General features: G+C 35.6%; 1 protein-coding gene and 1 pseudogene across 3 annotated transcripts in view; one reads left to right on the top strand and one right to left on the bottom strand.

Moving 5' to 3' along the window:
- The window catches only part of MBD5 (methyl-CpG binding domain protein 5), a 514,567-nt gene that overhangs the window by 314,350 nt on the left and 180,022 nt on the right, over window positions 1–20,195 (bottom strand). For all 3 annotated transcript variants that reach the window (XM_053596447.1, XM_053596449.1, XM_053596448.1), the window contains exon 2: window positions 18,591–18,682. The gene's annotated coding sequence lies outside the window, so the exon portion shown is untranslated. The remainder of the gene's footprint in view (window positions 1–18,590; window positions 18,683–20,195) is intronic.
- Window positions 1–20,195, top strand: part of LOC128589696 (cytochrome b5-like) — a 77,704-nt pseudogene that overhangs the window by 15,915 nt on the left and 41,594 nt on the right.

Raw genomic sequence — 20,195 nt, 5'->3', positions numbered from 1 at the left:
TTCCCAGGGTAATATCCTGAGAAGGATCCCAGCAGAGCTTTATCATCTTTTATGACTAAAGGTTCTGGATCTTTCTCGACTCCCTTTCACTGTGTTCTACTCATCAAGGCACCCCAATATCAGGGAGAAGGGTAAGAAAATTTACCTCTTGGTGGGGTAGTGTAAAGGTGCTGAATGGGAACAGGGGATCAGAAATATTTCTATGGCTAGTTTTGGCATGTATAATTTAAAATAAATTTTTTTCAAGTGATTTCTAAAGTTTTCAAGTTTTGACAAATGCTTATGGAGGCCATATAAAATATAGTATACATTTTTTAAAGTTTTACACACATACACACACACGCACATATGTACAAAACCCTTGGCTGATAGAAGAGTCCCCTTTGTCTGATATGGTAAAATAATCACAAACGCTATCAATGAAATAGGCAATTTTTATTTAAATTCATATGAAATGACAGTAGGAATCAAAGCTGTCTCTAGCTCAGAGATTTTCCATTGACCAGTTAGACTGCCAAACTGTCTCTCTATATCCTTGTGTTTTCATGAAAGACACCGAGATTTTGGATACTAAGTTATAATAGTATAAGTGACGATAAATGTCTCTAGTTTACATATAAGAAATCTATACAAGTGGAGATGTATCTGTTGTGGTGAATACAATTTGGGGCAACAAAGCTTATCAAAGGGATTGACTCTTTTAATAACAGTGTCTTTTGGAATTTTCTTTCTTATTAAAGGAACTCTTTCAGAATGTTTCCCTCAGGTAGTATGCAAGCATTAAAAAAGAGTAAGTATTTTTGCCATGGTGGCACAAAAATATTTTTAAACAGCTACTTCTAATTGCCTTTACTAGCCATAACAAATTAGGCAATATGAATGAAACCAAAGTTGAAAGATCTAATACTTATGGAAATTTAACATAGTGAGAAATGAAAACATAACAAAAAGTTACCTCCTATACATCCCTTCCCAATAACCCCCTGGAGGACTTACTCCACAAAAATGACAGAGCAAAATAAAAATAAGAATGGTTAAAAAATAGGAGTTTCACTATAGGAGGGAAAGAGAATCCCCATGAAAGACAAAGAGAGATCCCAGGATAATGCCTATGCAATCAAAGATAGCAGCAGCCAGGCCAGACTGAAATAGTGTCATTCAACTACTTGAGGGCTGTCATCATCAAGGCTCCCCATCTGCTATTTTAATGGCTCCCTGCCCTCATCTCTTTTTCTTGATGAGTCTAATAAGAGATTACCCATTTTATTGATATTTTAGAAGAACCACTTTTTGGTTCCATTTATTTTCTCATTTTTAAAAACCTATTTCCTATTTCACTGATTTTTACTTTTATAATATTTTCTATGTAGTTATTTAATTTTCTTTTATCTTTTTAAGATTATAAATTTCTTTCTAAGCACTGTTTTATCGGCATTCTACAAATTTTTATATGAGTTTTCAAGATCATTCAGTTAAATATATTTTCTAATTTCCCTTGTGATTTTTCCCTTGGCTCATAGCTTTAGAAGTATGGTGTTTCATTTCCAAATACTGTATTTGGCAAGTTTTCCTATTTTTTGTTACTGGTTTGTGGTTTAGTTCTGTTTTGTTCAGAGAACATACTCTGGATGATTTCAATCCTTTTAAATTTCTTGACACTTGTTTTATGGTCCAGCATATGATCTACCATGGTGAAGGTTCCAGTCATGGTGGTAAAAAAATGTGTCATCTGTTGTTATTAGGTATATGTTTTATAGGTATATGACCACGTCACTTAGGTCAGGTTAGCTTTTAGTGATGTTCAGGGTTTCCAGTTACTTACCAAATTTTGTCAGTTTAACAATTATTCTGAAAGGAAGATTGAAACATCCAATCATGACTGTGGATTTATCTATTTCTTATTTCAAATCTATCCTTTTTTTTGTTTGTTTGTTACATATATTTTTAAGATCTACTATTAAATGGATATACATTTAGGATAGTATGTTCTCTTGGTGAACTATCTTATTATTATGAAATTTCCTCTTATCTCTTATAATACTTGTCTAAATACCTTTGTCTAATATTATTTGCATTTTTAAAAAATGTGTGTTAAACTGGTTGAGCATTTCTAACCTGAAAATCTGAAATTCAAAATGCTCTGATGATCATTTTGTGTTGGCACTCAAAAAGGTTCTGATTTTGGAGCATTTCACATTTTTGATTTTTGGATTAGGAATACTCAACCTATCCTGTCATTTCTCCCTCCCATTCTGTGCACTTTTGTCATATATTTTACTTCTATATATGTTATAAACACAATATTCTCCTTTTTACTGTTTTTTATTTAAACAACCATCTTTCAAAAATTTAAAAGATGAGAGAAGTATAGTCTTTTATGGGTAAACATAAATATACATTCACCATTATTTGGGACTCTTCATTCCATTGTGTAGCTCACATTTCCATCTAGTAGTATTCTTCTTCTTTTAACAATTCATGCAACGTAGATCTCTTAGCAAGGAATTAATAAATTCTCTCGGTTGCTGTTGTTGTTTTGGTCTGAAAATATCATTTTAGGTATTTTTACTGATTAGAATTTTAGGATTATCGTTTTCTTCTTTCAGTGCCAATCTCATTCCATGGTTTTCCAGGTTGCACTGTTTCTGATAAGAAGTCAGCTCTTTTCTATCTTTTGTGTTTTGTATGTAAAGTGCTTTTTTTTTTTTCCGGTTTTGGTCGGGGCTGGGCTTGAATCCACCATCCCCAGTATATGGGGCTGGGGCCTTGCTCCTTGAGCCACAAGCGCCGCCCGTAAAGTGCCTTTTATTTTTTGTTTGCTTTCATAATTTTTCTCTTTATCACTGGTTTCTGAAATGATATATGTTGGTGTGGTTTTCTTTCCTGCTTGGAGTAAGTTGAGCTTCTTATATTTTTGACTTTCTGCTTTTCATCAAATTTGTAAAAACTTGGCCACCATTATTTTTTCAAATATATATATATATATATATATATATATATATATATATATATTTGCCCTCAGCCCTTCTGGACCTTCAATTACACATTCCTTGGACCACATAGTACAAGGACAATGAGGGGGTGTGCTCTGCATTTTTTTTATTTTTTACTTTTATGTAAAGAAGAACCACCCAGATCATATTTTACAGTTTTCTTACTCTCTGCTTCATTGTGTAAAGATTTAACATAAATCTTGAACATAAAGCCTGATTAATCAGGCTTTTTAAAATTCATAGTCTTACTATGTTGCCCAGGCTGGAGTGCAGCAGCTATTCACAGGCATGATCATACAGCCTTGAACTCTTGAACTCAAGCAATCATTCACCCCAGACTCCTGAGTAGCTAGGAATACAGGTGTGTGTAAATGTGTTCATCAGTGCTTCAGTTATGATACCATCTTCAAGTCCACTTATCTTTTTATCTGCAATAGGTAATGTGTTGACAATTCCATTCAGTGGATATTTCATTTGAGATGTGGGAACTCCTAGAGCAGCGGTTCTCAACCTGTGGGTCGCGACCCTCAGGAACTGTAATAAAGGACCGTGGCAGTAGAAAGGTTGAGAACCACTGTCCTAGAGTTAAAAATTTATTTTTCATGACTCTCCTCATTTTTAAGTTTTTCCTTAAATCCTTAAATATGTGCACAATTAGCATTTCAAAGTCTTTGCTAATTACAACATGAATGCCATTTCTTCAACTATTTCACCTGACTATCTTTTCCCTTGGTTTTAAGTCTCATATTATTAGTTTTCACATTTTATAATTGTTTGTTGTTGTTCCTTTCTTTTGCAGACAAAGTCTCATTCTTTTGTCCTGGGTAGAGTGCCATGGTGTCATAGCTCACAGCAACCTCAAACTCTTGGGTTGAGGTGATCCTCTTGCCTTAGCCTCCTGAGTAGCTAGGGCTATTAAGTACCTGGTGTGACACCCAGCTAGTTTTTTGGGGTTTTGTTTGTTTTGTTTTTATTAGAGAGTGGATCTCTCCCTTGCTCAGCCTGGTTTGAACTTCTGACCTAAGGCAATTCACCCACCTTGGCTTCCCAGAGTGCTAGGATTTTAGGTGCAAGCCACCATGCCTGGTTCATATTTTATAATTCTTGACTAGATACTAGTCACTATCAAGATTTTATTATGTATCTGGATTTAATGGTCTTCTCATCTGTGTCTATGCTCAATTTGATTAAAAATCCTAAATAAGAACAAGGTGGCTTTTGTAAACCATAAGAGTAAAATATTCTGAAGTCTTTAAGTTTCTTTTCTTCATAACTGTTTTAGTTTCTCTTTACTCTTTTGAGGACAATTTGATTTTGGTAATGACCCAGGCCCTGTAAAGGCTTTCCTCCATGATGCTGTATCTACCTTTTGTTTGACAAACTACACCAAAGGACTGCAACCACTTCCACTTTATTCTCATTTAGTCAATCTTTTTTGCCTTCCATTCTTGTACTATACTGAAACTAAACCAATGATGTCACTGCCAGCTCCAATTATCCTTTCTCACCTGTAATAGTCTATGTATTATATATGAAGGCACATAATCAAGTAGGCATAATATTTATCTTTATCAGGATGTTATAGTTGGAAATAGGAGGTAAAGACAAAATTACAGTTTGGAAAGTACTTTAACAGAGATATGCAAATAATACTAAATATTCATATATAAGAACTACCCTATCCAATCTCATTTAGTCAAGAATTACAAGATGTCAGAAAGTAAGAATATCTGACCCTAAACCAAGAGAAAAGATGGTCAATAAAAACAGACCAAGAAATGATGTAAATACCCATGCATAATAATGTAATTAGCAGAGTTTGAAATAGCTAACTGGGCACGTATTAAAGGATATAAGAAAAAAACATTAAAATAATGAGGAGAGTCACGGAAAATATACACTTTTTTCTTCAAATAAGGGCTAGGAAAGACTTCTAAATGGCATAATCCTCTGTGATATCCACTATTACTCATATCCCCAAGAAAAACGTGAGATGAACTAATTTATTTTCACAAAGCTATGAAAATTATTTAAACCAATACTTTTAATTTTTATTCCCTCAATTACAAACTTTGTTTTTGTTTTTTTTGTTTTGAGATAGAGTCTCACTATGTGACCCTTGGTAGAGTGCTTTGGCATCACCCAGCTCACAGCAACCTTAAACTCTTGGGCATAAGCGATTCTCTTGCCTCAGTCTCCTGAGCACCTGGGACTACAGGTGCCCGCCACAACACCCAGCTACTTTTTTGGTTGCAGTTGTCATTGTTGTTTAGCAGGCCCGGGCCGGCTGGAACCCGCCAGCCTTGGTGTATGTGGCCAGTACCCTACTGAGCTACAGGTGCTGAGCCGATTTCAAACTTTCGTATAAAAATCAAATGAAAGAAAGAGAAGAAAACTGTAGAATATGTGCTTGGCACATCTATACCTCCACATTCTAGCTAATTGCTTCTACTTTAATAAAATATACACTTATTTGTTCACTAACTTATAGTACAAAAGGAATACATTCTTATTGGAGAAATCTAGGAAAGTAAAAATGACAGCAAAAATAAATTCACTCATCATTTTGTGCTAAAAGATAAGTTCTGTTACATTTTGGTACATGTGTGTGCAGACACTGATTTGTTAAAAAAAATAAAAATAAATGTTGTATTACTCAGAATACTTTATTCTATGAACGTATATTTATTTAATTAATGCACACTCCTGGACATTTAAATTGTTTTCCAATATCATGATTGAATAATTGTTGATAATACTCATAGGAGAAATTTCTAGAATGTGATCTGTGGGTCAAAGGTTATACACATTTATAGCTTCTGTTAAAGTTTCCTACAGAATGATAATACCAAGATGTTGGAATAGTACAAGCTGGGTCATAGAAATTGTAAAGAAAAAAAGCCAAGAAATAAGAAAGTCTCTACATTCCTAGGGAAGGGAGGGCAGTAGAAAGGACTGTTTTGAACCATTAAGTGTGATAGGCTGTTTGCTTGGGCATTGGAACTCAGAGTTCTTGGGCAGCAGGCAACACTTCAAGGCGGTGAGAGGACAAACCAGGAAATAAACTACTGGAATTCTCTGTTTTTATGATTCTTCTCTGACTAAATAAAAAACTGACCATTGCTATATTTGCAGGGACTCAGACTATAGTACAATTCCCTCATGAGTAAAACCAGAGGCTTATGAAGAGCTGAGAAAAACAAGGGGGCCTAACTACCTATGGGCAGTAATCTTTCTACTTTCTCCTACCAAAGCACAGAGCTAATTAATGTATTTCAATCACCAGCTTTGGATGATGCTTCTCTCTGGTAGGATGGCTGAATGGGGGAAAATGGTGAAGCAGAGCTTGAGGCATCATTTGGTTGACTTAACAAATGAATGGTGATTTCTCATGTGGCCTAGACCCTTTCTACCTACCCATCAACTGAGCTCACTATAAATGAAACAGACTAGGTGCTGACATCGCCCTATATATGATGCCACAGTGGCCAGTATCCAGGGGAAGTAACCTTATAGGTCAAAATATCAAGACATTTAAGGAGCACAACTGTTTTCCAAGAAAAATAACACTGTCATATAGATTCTAAGAGAAGAAGAAATGTTAGATCTAATGTCCCCAAAATTTAAAGTTAGCATAGTAAACATACTGAAAGAGATTAAGGGAAAATATTAGCAACATATAATAAAAAGAACAAAGGAGCAAGCAGAAATATTAGGTATTATATGTGCATATATAAAAAATATAATACTTGAACTATTCAGAGCAAGATGGCAGCCGAGTAACAGCTTTCTTGCATCTGGGCACCGTGAGTCTGGGGAGATAGAACTCCAGGCATCTCTGGCTGGTGGGATCTGCCTATCATCACCCCTGCGCGGATACAGGGAGTTAGCGAGAGACTTCTGGACCCCAAGAGGAGGATTAAAACAGTGGAAAACCGGCAAGTGGTCGCGTGTGTTCAATCAGTCTAAACCCGCCCGCAACTGTAAGTTCAGTAGCAGCAACACTGCAAATCAGAAAGGCCTTACCTGTGAAGTGTTTTGGTGTCTTTGGACTTGGCACTCAGTTAAACTGCCTTGGGGAGAGCCTGAGCGGGAGTGCGGAGAACTTTGGCCATTGTCTAGGGCCCCAGTCTGAGCCGCTGAGCCAGACAGAGCTAATGGTGTTTGGCGTTGGGTCACAGGGAGCCATTGTGAGCGATCTGCCCTGGCAAGCTCCGCCCTCAGGGTCGCAGAGCTAGAATCGGGTGGGAGCTGGTAACCCAGCGACCAAGTAGCCTAAGGGTGGGGTCTGAACCGCTTGCAGCCCTAACCTTCAGGGGCAGAGTGAGACCGGTTTTGGCATACTGGGTAAGTGGATAGCCACTTCAGCCGTGATTCCAGCGACAAGCACTTTCCTGGGAAAGCTTCTGCTCAGCAAGTGAACAAGTTCAAAGTGCCTTTTAAGTGGGCTGAAGAGAGATTTAGGGTGTCTACCTGCTGGGGTTTGAGAAATTAGCACCCTCTAGTCGTATATGATCTGTGATTAACATCTCATAAGCCAGAAGACAACATGTTGCCCAGACAATATTCAATAACATATACATACTGCTTTGTTTTTGGTTGTGTTTTTTCCTTTTTTTTTTTTTCTTTTTTTGGTTTGGTTGTTTTTTTTGTTTGTTTGTTTATTTTGATGTTGTTGATGTTATTTTGTTTTATAAGTTCAACCTTTTCCATACAGATCCTTTTTCTTTCTCAATTCTTCTAGTTTAATTATAATTTCCCATTGCTGTCTTTTTCAATAACTAGAACTTCATTTTTGCTAGTCTTTCTACTGCTATTATTTGGTTTTTCACCCAATTTTATCCCGTAAAGTTTTCTGTTTGCTTGTTTTGGTTTGATTTATAGCATTTTTGTCTTTCCTCTCTACTGGGTGGAGGTGGGGTACTGTGTCTGATCAGGTTAGTAAAGAGCTGCTGACCTCAAGGGAACCACCCAATTGGGCACCCCCAGAAGGTGGGTTATTTGTTAAGGTTCTGTCAAAGTACCCTACTGTACACCTATATTGTTCTGTCTCCCTCTTTCTGTGCCTCTCTTCTTTTTGTCAATATTCCTTTTACCCACCCCCTCTCCTTTCTCTATTTTTCTTTTTTTTCTTATCACTGGGTCCTCCTTTCTTTCATCCCTTTTTTGCTCTTCAACCTTCTCAACCTTCTGGTCCTGTAACCCTTAGTCCACAGGCACGAGAACTTAAAGAGCAAGAGGAAGTGAAAGGAAAATTAGGGCAAGGAAACAGATAAAAGAAATCACCCATGAGGAAGAATCAGCAGAAAACTCCAGGCAACATGAAGAACCAGTCCAGAGCAACCCCGCCAAGGGACCATGAGGTAGCTACTGCAGATGATTCCACCTATGAAGAAATGCTAGGAATGACAGAAAGGGAATTTAGAATACACATGTTGAAAACAATGAAAGAAATGATGGAAACAATGAAGGAAACTGCTAATAAAGTGGAAAATAACCAAAAGGAAATCCCAAAACAGAATCAAATCAGAGATGAATGATATGAAGAATATAAAAAGGATATAGCAGAGCTGAAGGAACTGAAACAGTCAATTAGGGAACTTAAAGATGCAATGGAAAGTATCAGCAACAGGTTAGACCATGCAGAAGAAAGAATTTCAGAGGTAGAAGACAAAGTTCTTGAGATAACTCAGATAGTAAAAGAGGCAGAAAAGAAGAGAGAGAAAGCAGAATGTTCACTGTCAGAATTATGGGACTTTATGAAGCGTTCCAACATACGAGTTATAGGAATCCCAGAAGGGGAAGAAGAATGCCCCAGAGGAATGGAAGCCATACTAGAGAATATTATAAAAGAAAATTTCCCAAATATCACCAAAGATTCTGACACACTGCTTTCAGAGGGATATCGGACCCCAGGTCGCCTCAACTCTAACCGAGCTTCTCCAAGACACATTGATGAACCTGTCCAAAGTCAAGACAAAAGAAAAGATTCTGCAAGCTGCCAGGAGGAAGCGCCAGTTGACCTACAGGGCAAATCCATCAGAGTGACCGCAGACTTCTCTAATGAAACTTTCCAAGCAAGGAGACAATGGTCATCCACCTTTAATCTACTTAAACAGAAGAATTTCCAGCCCAGAATTCTGTACCCTGCTAAGCTAAGCTTCAAAATTGACGGAGAAATCAAATCATTTACGGATATACAAACATTGAGGAAATTCGCCACAACAAGACCAGCTCTACAGGAAATACTTCAACCTATTCTGCACGCTGACCACCACAATGGATCAGCAGCAAAGTAAGAACTCAAAAATTAAAGGACAGAACCTAACCTCCACACTGCTGCAAAAGATAAAACTAAGCAATGGACTCTCACCAAATAAGACAAATAGAATACTACCACACTTATGAATTATCTCAGTAAATGTTAATGGCTTCAATTCCCCACTGAAGAGACATAGATTGGCTGACTGGATTAAAAAACACAAGTCATCCATTTGCTGTCTGCAAGAAACACACCTGGCTTTAAAAGACAAATTAAAGCTCCGAGTCAAGAGTTGGAAGACAATTTTTCAGGCATATGGAATTCAGAAGAAAAGAGGAGTTGCAATCTTATTTTCAGATACATGTGGATTTAAAGCAACTAAAGTCAAAAAAGACAAAGATGGTCACTTTATATTGGTCAAGGGAAAACAACCACAAGAAGACATTTCAATTCTAAATATTTATGCACCCAATTTAAATGCTCCCAGATTCTTGAAACAGACCTTACTCAGTCTGAGCAATATGATATCTGATAATACCATAATAACAGGGGACCTTAACACTCCTCTTACAGAGCTGGACAGATCCTCTAAACAGAAATTAAACAAGGATATAAGAGATTTAAATGAGACCCTAGAACAACTGTGCTTGATAGACGTATATAGAACACTCCATCCCAAAGATAAAGAATATACATTCTTCTCATCACCCCATGGAACATTCTCCAAAATTGATCATATCCTGGTACACAAAACAAATATCAACAGAATCAAAAGAATTGAAATTTTACCTTGTATCTTCTCAGACCATAAGGCACTAAAGGTGGAACTCAACTCTAACAAAAATGTTCAACCCCACCCAAAGGCATGGAAATTAAACAATCTTCTGTTGAATAACAGATGGGTGAAGGAAGAAATAAAACAGGAAATCATTAACTTCCTTGAGCATAACAACAATGAGGACACAAGCTACCAAAACCTGTGGGACACTGCAAAAGGAGTTTTGAGAGGAAAATTCATCGCTTTAGATGCCTACATTCGAAAAACAGAAAGAGAGCACATCAACAATCTCACAAGAGATCTTATGGAATTGGAAAAAGAAGAACAATCTAAGCCTAAACTCAGTAGAAGAAAAGAAATATCCAAAATCAAATCAGAGATCAATGAAATTGAAAACAAAAGAATCATTCAGAAAATTAATGAAACAAGGAGTTGGTTTTTTGAAAAAATAAATAAAATAGATAAACCATTGGCCAGATTAACGAGGAATAGAAAAGTAAAATGTCTAGTAACCTCAATCAGAAATGATAAAGGGGAAATAACAACTGATCCCACAGAGATACAAGAGATCATCTCTGAATACTACCAGAAACTCTATGCCCAGAAATTTGACAATGTGAAGGAAATGGATAAATATTTGGAATCACACCCTCTCCCTAGACTTAGCCAGGAAGAAATAGAGCTCCTGAACAGACCAATTTCAAGCACCAAGATCAAAGAAACAATAAAAAATCTTCCAACCAAAAAATGCCCTGGTCCAGATGGCTTCACACCAGAATTCTATCAAACCTTCAAGGCAGAGCGTATTCCTGTACTGCAGAAATTATTCCAAAAAATTGAGGAAGAAGGAATCTTCCCCCAACATATTCTATGAAGCAAACATCACCCTGATACCAAAACCAGGAAAAGACCCAAACAAAAAGGAGAATTTCAGACCAATCTCACTCATGAATATAGATGCAAAAATCCTCAACAAAATCCTAGCCAATAGATTACAGCTTATCATCAAAAAAGTCATTCATCATGATCAAGTAGGCTTCATCTCAGGGATGCAAGGCTGGTTTAACATACGCAAGTCCATAAACGTTATCCATCATATTAACAGAGGCAAAAATAAAGATCACATGATCCTCTCAATAGATGCAGAAAAAGCATTTGATAAAATCCAGCATCCTTTTCTAATTAGAACACTGAAGAGTATAGGCATAGGTGGCACATTTCTAAAACTGATTGAAGCTATGTATGACAAACCCACAGCCAATATTTACTGAATGGATTAAAACTCAAAGCTTTTCCTCTCAGAACTGGAACCAGACAAGGTTGTCCTCTGTCACCTTTACTATTCAACGTAGTGCTGGAAGTTCTAGCCAATGCAACTAGGCAAGACAAGGAAATCAAGGGAATCCAAATGGGAGCAGAGGAGGTCAAACTCTCCCTCTTTGCTGACGACATGATCTTATACTTAGAGAACCCCAAAGACTCAACCACAAGACTCCTCGAAGTCATCAAAAAATACAGTAATGTTTCAGGATATAAAATCAATGTCCACAAGTCAGTAGCCTTTGTATACACCAATAACAGTCAAGATGAGAAGCTAATTAAGGGCACAACTCCCTTCACCATAGTGTCAAAGAAAATGAAATACCTAGGAATATACCTAACGAAGGAGGTGAAGGACCTCTATAAAGAAAACTATGAAATCCTCAGAAAGGAAATAGCAGAGGATATTAACAAATGGAAGAACATACCATGCTCATGGATGGGAAGAATCAACATTGTTAAAATGTCTATACTTCCCAAAACAATCTACCTATTCAATGCCATTCCTATCAAAATACCAACATCGTACTATCAAGATTTGGAAAAAAGGATTCTGCGTTTTGTATGGAACCGGAAAAAACCCCGTATAGCTAAGGCAGTTCTTAGTAACAAAAATAAAGCTGGGGGCATCAGCATACCCATACCATGGTACTGGCACAAAACAGAGACATAGACACTTGGAATCGAATTGAAAACCAAGAAATGAAACTAACATCTTACAACCACCTAATCTTCGATAAACCAAACAAGAACATACCTTGGGGGAAAGACTCCCTATTCAATAAATGGTGTTGGGAGAACTGGATGTCTACATGTAAAAGACTGAAACTGGACTCACACCTTTCCCCACTCACAAAAATTGATTCAAGATGGATAAAGGACTTAAATTTAAGGCATGAAACAATAAAAATCCTCCAAGAAAGCATAGGAAAAACACTGGAAGATATTGGCCTGGGGCAAGACTTCATGAAGAAGACTGCCATGGCAATTGCAACAACAACAAAAATAATCAAATGGGACTTCATTAAACTGAAAAGCTTCTGTACAGCTAAGGAGACAATAACCAAAGCAAAGAGACAACCTACACAATGGGAAAGGATATTTGCATATTTTCGATCAGACAAAAGCTTGATAACTAGGATCTATAGAGAACTCAAATTAATCCACATGAAAAAAGCCAACAATCCCATATATCAATGGGCAAGAGACATGAATAGAACTTTCTCTAAAGATGACAGACGAATGGCTAACAAACACATGAAAAAATGTTCATCATCTCTATATATTAGAGAAATGCAAATCAAAACAACCCTGAGATATCATCTAACCCCAGTGAGAATGGCCCACATCTCAAAATCTCAAAACTGCAGATGCTGGCATGGATGTGGACAGAAGGGAACACTTCTACACTGCTGGTGGGACTGCAAACTAGTACAACCTTTCTGGAAGGAAGTATGGAGAAACCTCAAAGCACTCAACCTAGACCTCCCATTTGATCCTGCAATCCCATTACTGGGCATCTACCCAGAAGGAAAGAAATCCTTTTATCATAAGGACACTTGTACTAGACTGTTTATTGCAGCTCAATTTACAATCACCAAAATGTGGAAACAGCCTAAATGCCCACCAACCCAGGAATGGATTAACAAGCTGTGGTATATGTATACCATGGAATACTATTCAGCCATTAAAAAAAATGGAGACTTTACATCCTTCGTATTAACCTGGATGGAAGTGGAAGACATTATTCTTAGTAAAGCATCACAAGAATGGAGAAGCATGAATCCTATGTACTCAATTTTGATATGAGGACAATTAATGACAATTAAGGTTATGGGGGGGGAGCAGAAAGAGGGACGGAGGGAGGGGGGGTGGGGCCTTGGTGTGTGTCACACTTTATGTGGGCAAGACATGATTGCAAGAGGGACTTTACCTAACAATTGCAATCAGTGTAACCTCGCTTACTGTACCCTCAATGAATCCCTAAAAATAAAAAATAAAACAATAAAAATAATATAATACTTAAAGCATATAGATTGGATAAATAGTGGAATTAAAGCGAGGAATAAATCAGCAATTTTGAAGACTTGTTTGAGTATACCTTTAATCCTACAGAAAAGTCAAGAACATAGAAAGAGAAAAGAAAGGCCAAGGTACTAGCACTGTTAAACAGCTCAATAGCAGGAGAATCAGATAAAAAAATAAAATACAAAGTATTTGAGGAAATAATGGAAATACATGGGAAATAAAGACCATGTATTTTCAAAGTACTGAAGGAAAAATCTTAAAACTTAGATTTTATATGCACTAATACAATCATTCAAATAAAGGATATGATAATATACATTTTCAAGTATACATGGCTCCAAAAGATAGTTTTTGATGAAATGCTTGAATTGAAAGAAACAAATACAGAAAATACTTTTAAAGAATTATGAAGAAAGAAGAAATGATGAAGTAATACTGAAAAAATATCTTGGTAAAATGTTGTCTTTTAAAATAGCAAACAGTAAAGAAAAAGAAAAGAAGAGCACAAGAGTTTAGAATTTAAAATAAAATAAGTAACAGCAACATGATTGGGTAGGAGAAGGTAAAGAAGACAAGGGAATGTCAAAATGTGTAAGAACCTTTTTAGGGAGATATATAAATATCAATTTTGTTTTTTAGTAAGAAAATCTTAGAAAGGAAGAAATGCAAAGCACCAGTAGAAACTCTGTAAGTTGACCACCCACGGGACTATAAAAAACTGATCAACATATGGAGGTGGTCAACTTGGAATTAGGCCTATTGTACTGATACGTATGTGTGGTGTCCTATCTATGAAAATTAGGCCAACTTAAGGAGGTGGTCAATATAGGAGGTGGTCACTTATGGAGGTTCTATTATATAGGACAGACTGATATAATTAAGATGGTAGAAACTCATTCAAATGTATAAAAAATTGTAACTGTAATATGCTTACTGACTATTAAGCATATTACAGTTATAATACAGTTTTTTTGTTAGTGTGTCTATGAACTTCCATGAGCTTATAATCTCTACTTCTTTTTATAAGTGGAAACACTTTTAATTTCTATTCTGATATTACATGGTTACTAAAAGGTTCAAACTCTGGAGATAAAGTGAAAATTTCCCAGAGTTAACTACAATTTGAAATATATTGTAGAGAACATTAGATCTGATAATTGCTACTTTTATCCCCCAAACTAATCTTGCTGAGCATAATGTTTTACTTATTTATTATCTTGACACATGTAATCAGAAGTAGGTATTAGTTTTAAGAGCTATCAAGAAGTCAGTTCAGGTTATTATTAACCTAAGTTTCTAGTTATAGATAACCTAAATTTCTAGTTATAGAAAAGGAGGATATTGTTGCAGCACAGGATTAATTTAGGTATGTGGCAGTGAGAGTTTAAATGAAGCAAGACCAGGCATATCACATTCCAGTAGCCAGGGTTAGTCACTAAATCCCTGGTTAGTCCAAAAGGTGAATAAATTTTACATGGCTCAGTAGAATGTGAGATTACCCAGGTATTTCCTGATTCAAAGGAAACTAGGAATTGGCTATATCTGCAAGTGGGGAGAACACGAGCCATGGGAGGGGGAGTGGAAGATCGTGAGAAGAAAACCTGAATAGAGCCACAAACATTAAAGGTGTATATAGTTGTCAAATACATGTCCTCACAAAAATTCCCAGATCTTGATAGCTTTACAAATGAATTTTAACACACAGTAAAGAAATAGTAAATTCCTATTTTATAAAGTTATTGTAGAAAATAGAAAAAGAGAAGCAGCAGTCTATCTTATTTCATAACTTTCAGTTTCATAACTTTCATAAGGTTATTGTACTTTTTTGTTTTTTTTTTCTTAGAGCAGTGCTCATCTTTTCTTTTTCTTTACTGTTTGCTATTTTTTTTTTTTAGACACTTTGTTGCCCTCGGTAGAGTGCGGTGGCAATCAAAGCTCACAGCAACCTCCAGCTCTTGGGCTTAGGCAATTCTCTTGCCTCAGCCTCCTGAGTAGCTGAGACTACAGGCGCCCGCCACAATGCCCAGCTACTTTTTTTGTTGTTGTTGCAGTTTGGCTGGGGCTGGATTCAAACCCACCACCATATGGGGCGGGCACCCTACTCACTGAGCCACAGGTGCTGCCCAAGCTTAATGTACTTTTAATTATAAAATCACAGAAGGAAAATGAAGAAAACTATAGTATATTTCACTTAAGAATGTAGATTCCAAAATCTCCAATAAAAAAAGTTTGGTAATTAAATACATAATACATAATGATAAAATAATACATCATGATGTAAAATAAGAATACATGGATGGTTTAACATTAGAAATTCTAGCTATATAATTCACAATAATAAACATCATATCATTAGTTTAATATATATCATAAAAAGCATTTGATTAGGCCCAATGGCTACTTATAAGACTGGCTAGCAAACTAAAAATAGAAGAACCTATCTTAAGTTGGTAAAGAAAAGGAGGATATTGTTGTATTATAATGTATTAAAACCCTTCCATAAGTATTATACTTAATTGAGAAACTTTACATGTATCTCTTTTATGACTCGGCATAAGATAAGGAAGCCTCACTGTGACTACTACTCTATAACATAGCTCCAGAGGAATTAGCCAAACGTATAGGAAAGAAGAGTTTAGGGTGGCGCCTGTGGCTCAAGGAGTAGGGCGCTGGTCCCATATGCCGGAGGTGGCGGGTTCAAACCCAGCCCCGGCCAAAAACCACAAAAAAAAAAAAAAAAAGAAAAAGGAAAGAAGAGTTTTAGGTATAAGGATAGGAAAAGTAAACATATATGCTATTTGCTAGCAATTCTGTCCTAGGTATGTATCCAAAGAAATCATTATAATATTCCATAACAGAGCAAGTATGAGGATGTCCATCATGGTGTTGCTTGTGGTGAAAGGGAATTGAAAGCAATCTGGGTGGTAATCATTGGGGAAAATGTATAGTTAAAATATAGCAGCTATATGCCATGTTATATCATTTAGCAGTTAAAAGCAACATAAACATGACAACATAAATAAAGCTTAAAACATAAGGTTATCTAAAATAAAATAGTAAGAAACAGAATGAAATAAATAGCACACCACCACTTAGGTATATTTAAATGTCATGTTATAAATGGGGTTGGGGGGGAGAGAGGGCAGAGAAATAGGTAATACAAACTCAGCCATGAGATGAGAACTGTGGAAGCTGAGAGATGAACATATGGTGGCTCATAATACTAGTCTGCCTTTTAAAAAATATTTATTTGAAATTTTCCATGTAAAAATTTTAAAATACATACATATAAAATAATACTCATAAAAACAAAAGAGAACAGTACAATAGATATTATTTTACAATATCATATTAGAATAGTTTGCTATGGGTCAAGGTTAGGAGAATGGAAGGGTAAATATATAAATAAAATAATTAGTGCTTTACATGAACAAGTGATGACTGTGGTATCATGAACTAAAGGAGCTTAATAACTCTACTTTCTCTCTATGCAAAAGGTTCATTAAAAAAACAAAACGAAAAAGAACCAGAAAGCACCAGAGCACACAGTAGTCCTAGCTACTCTGAGTCTGAGGGCAGAGGACCCTTTGAGCCCAGAATTTCAACCCTAACCCAGGAACACAATGATACCCTGTCTCATAAACATGTACAAAAGGCTCAGTAGCTTATGCTTGTAATCCTAGCACTCTGGGAGGCTGAGGCTAGTGAATTGCTTGAGCTCAGTAGTTCCAGACCAGCAGGAGCAAGAGCAAGAACCTATCTCTACTAAAAATAGAAAAACTAGCAGGTTTTGTTGTGGGTGCCTATTGTCCTAGCTACCAGGAGGCTAAGGCAGGAGGATTACTTGAAACTAGGAGTTTGAGGTTGCTGTGAGCTATGATGCATGGCACTCTACTCAGGGTGACAGTGGGATTCTGTCCCGTAAAAAAAGGTATATATGTATTTTTTTCTTTTCCAATGGGATCTGATTTAAACTGTGGAGACAAAAGGGCTATAGAAATAATTATCTAATAATTATAACTCAGAAAACAATTGAATGACTGCTCCAAGTAACCAACTCACCATCTATAACTATAGAAATGAATTAGAAGTAAGTAATAACACTTATCCTTTCAAAAGAAGTCATTCTAACAATATTATTCATCATAGAAAACTAGCAAAATCACTAAGTTGCTAACTACAAATTAAGGAGAAAAGTAGACTGTAAGCGCTTGCACTCTAAAAGAATAAAGAAAAACAGAATAAAGGGAAAAAATTCCTGCCCTAAAGGCTGTAAACTATTTTTACTAGGTTCAGACAGTGGTAAAAGTGGATTTTTTTAGAAGGTGAAATTTTATGCTGATATTGAAACAAAGTTTTTTTTTTTTTTTTAATCTGTATTTCTGGTTTCTTTTGTAAAAAAAATCCCAGGAATTGATATTATGGCTTCTCATTCCCACTTAGCAAGGATCTAGAGCTGAATAGGAGTGCTCCACTAATAGATCACGTACTCTCTAGGCTTCTATTGTCCACATCTGGCAAACAATATTACTTAAAGTATCCTTTTTTTAGGTTTATACCCCTGTATCTTACTTGAAAGCTTCCTAAGAGGTAGTCAGAAATTCACTTAGCCATGTAAGCATGTAAGCAGTCATAAGAAGCAGGAACAGAATGTGGCAAGTGAAAGGATATGCTAGGTCAAGAGAAATCTCTAGGGAGTTAGGAAATAATGAAAAGAGGCGTGGTATTCAGAAATAGTAATACTATGAGTATATGAAATTATGACAGTTTTTTGGAGTGAGCTCCAAATATCATTAAAAGAACTCTTAATATCATTAAAAGAACTGATTAATGAATAGATCTAAAGAAAATGGCACCATGGATAATAGCAGTTTTTTGTTTATTTTTTTCCAAGTTAAATTCTGCTGATTGAGTTGTACTAACAGGTTTGATAGAAACTACTTTGTTTATTCTCTACTCTTAGTTGGTTTGTATTCCTCCATAAAAATATATAATTTTTTAACCAATTGTCAATTATTAATGAAATTTGACATTTCCCTCAAGATGGTATGAGGGCATTAAAATTTGTGTCTGAATATAAGTAACTGTGATTGTGAGGTCACCTAGGGCCAGTGATAAAAAAATGAGCAAATTAAACAAGTCAGATTATAATCTGGCAACCCTAACAATATAAAATAAATTATTTTTTTAGGTTATAGTTATAACTCACCTTAAGTGTCACTTCTACAGATCTTGTCTGTAAACCACAAAACCTTCGATATCTACTTCCCACATGTAAAAGCTGACATCTTTAATGTACATCTAGAAAAGAAGCATAAGAAAATATCATGAATTTGAAGTTATAGACATTGTTTCATTCATTTTAAATATTAAAGAATACTAAGAATTATTCTTCATAATTTCTTTGATATGTTTGAGCAATGGGACATGAGAATTATAGCACGTATTTTATGTAAGTAAATAGCAATAATATTAAGATTTTCCCCTTAGAAGAATCAGAAAGGAAAAAAAAAAAGAAGAATCAGAAAGGTCTGTCAAACATAAACATGTATTTATGATTTGCATCACAGAGTAGATTCTATAGTACTAACTTTGGCTACCTAGCTTCTATGCATAATTTTTAATAAATATAATTTAAAATACATTGATTCTGATATTCTACATGAATTTAGTTCCATCCTAGAAAACACCTTCCTTGTGCAAAAGTGAAAAATTATTACAAAAATATATTCTTGATTACATTTGAGGTGCCTAGTAGAGCCAAAATCACAGAAATCAACAGTTCAACATTCTATTCTCAAAAAAAAAAAAAATGGATATTCATCTTACCACTTAAACTTTCCAAAGAGTGCTTTACATCAACCTACTAAAAATTAGCTGAAAAGGCCTGACTTAGTTTCTACCTATTAATAACACATTAACTTCCCCCAAATACTACCTACAGACACTATAGTTCTATATAATAGTTTGAAATCAGGTAGTGTGATACCTTCACCTTTGTTCTTTTTATTCATTATTGCCTTAGCTATTCAGGTATTTTTGTGGGTCTACATGAATTTTAGGATTATTTTTGCTATTTTTATAAAAAACGTTGGAATTTTGACAGGGATTTCATTGCATCTATAGATCAGTTTGGGTAGTATGGGCATTTTAATAATATTAGTTCTCCCAATCCATGAGTATGAGATAGCTTTCCTTTATTTCTGTTTTAATTTCTTTCACTGACATTTTTAAAAACTGAAAATACTAAGAGGGTAAAAATGTTTTTGTTACATGGATACCTGTACAAGGCTTAAGTTGGGGCTTTCAGTATGCCTATCGCCAGAATAGTGTTAACTGTACCCGATAAGTTTTTATCCCTTATTTCCTACCAACCTCCCTCTTTCCTGGTCTCCAATGCCCTTTACATCTCTTTGTGCTCATGTGTGTCTGTCTATTAGCTCCCCATTATTAGAGAGTACATGTGGTGTTTGTTTTTCCATTCCTGAGATACTTCACTTAGTTAACAGTTTCTATTTCCATCCAAGTTGCTGCAAAAGACATTATTTCATTTCCTTCTATAGCTGACTAGTACTTCATAGTGTGTGTGTGTGTATCTCACATTTTCATTATCCATTCATGAATTGAAGGGCACTTAGGTTGATTTCATGTCTTTGCAATTGTGAATTGTATTGCAATAAACATTTGAGTATAGGTGTCTTTTTGATAAAATGATTTCTTTTTGAGTTGATGTCCAGTAGTGGGATTGCTGGATCAAATGGAAAATCTACATTTATTTCTTTGAGGAATCTCCATATTCTTTTCCAGAAAGATT

Source organism: Nycticebus coucang, chromosome 7 (genome assembly GCF_027406575.1).
Source record: "Nycticebus coucang isolate mNycCou1 chromosome 7, mNycCou1.pri, whole genome shotgun sequence".
NCBI classification, from domain to species: Eukaryota; Metazoa; Chordata; class Mammalia; order Primates; family Lorisidae; genus Nycticebus; species Nycticebus coucang.
The sequence above is the reverse complement of the archived record's forward strand: the minus strand, read 5'-3'. Positions and strand labels throughout refer to the sequence as shown.